This window comes from Octopus bimaculoides, chromosome 2, assembly GCF_001194135.2.
Source record: "Octopus bimaculoides isolate UCB-OBI-ISO-001 chromosome 2, ASM119413v2, whole genome shotgun sequence".
NCBI classification, from domain to species: Eukaryota; Metazoa; Mollusca; class Cephalopoda; order Octopoda; family Octopodidae; genus Octopus; species Octopus bimaculoides.
The window spans coordinates 183,596,417-183,597,443 of NC_068982.1; positions in this window are offsets into that span (position 1 = coordinate 183,596,417).

Genomic DNA, 1,027 nt, shown 5'->3' on the forward strand with positions numbered 1-1,027 from the left:
ACCACCACCACTACCACAACCACACTACCACAACAACCAATACCACAACCACCACTACCACCACCACCACCACAAACACTACCACCACCACCACCACCACCACCACCCCAACCACCACAACCACAACTACCACCACAACCACCACAACCACCACCGACACAGCCACCATCAATGGAAAACCATTAGTATCACCACAACTACAACAACAATCAGACCACACCATTAACATCTTCACCACCGTTAGACTACTGCCGCCTCCACCACCATCTGCACAACCAGACGATTACTACATCATCACCACCTCGTCTCCGCCGTCATCACTTATCTGCCACCATCACTATCATCATCATCACCATCATCACTGCACTTATACCTCATCCACTGTCAGCACCTCCATCATCACTATCATCTCTCCCCTACCCCAACTCCATCACTCTTCTGCCTCTGACATTATACCACCAACACCCCTCTATGCACCCCAATATCAACACCACCACCACCACCACCACCACCACTACCACCACTATCTGTTCCATATTACAGCGTCAGCCACTGCTGCCGCCACCAAAACCGCCACCACCACCACTACCACTAACACCACCCCCATCACCGTGCTGTGTACTTATTCAATTGACGTATTCATCCGCCACGGACGATTGAACTTTCCACGGTGAGATCAACACACAACACAAGACAACACTGACTTATTACACATATTTAAAACACACAAACACACGCACACACACAAACACACACACACACACACACACACACACACACACACACACACACACACACACACACACACACACACACACACACACACACACACACACACACACTCTCAATACAAACACACATCCATGCACATACATACTGGAAATGCTTATAGCCTTATATAACACACGTATGTATGTTTGTATGTATGTATGTATGCATGCGTGTGTTTGTGTATGTACATGTATGTATATTTAGCTATATATATGTACGTACACATATATATATATATATATATTTATATATATTA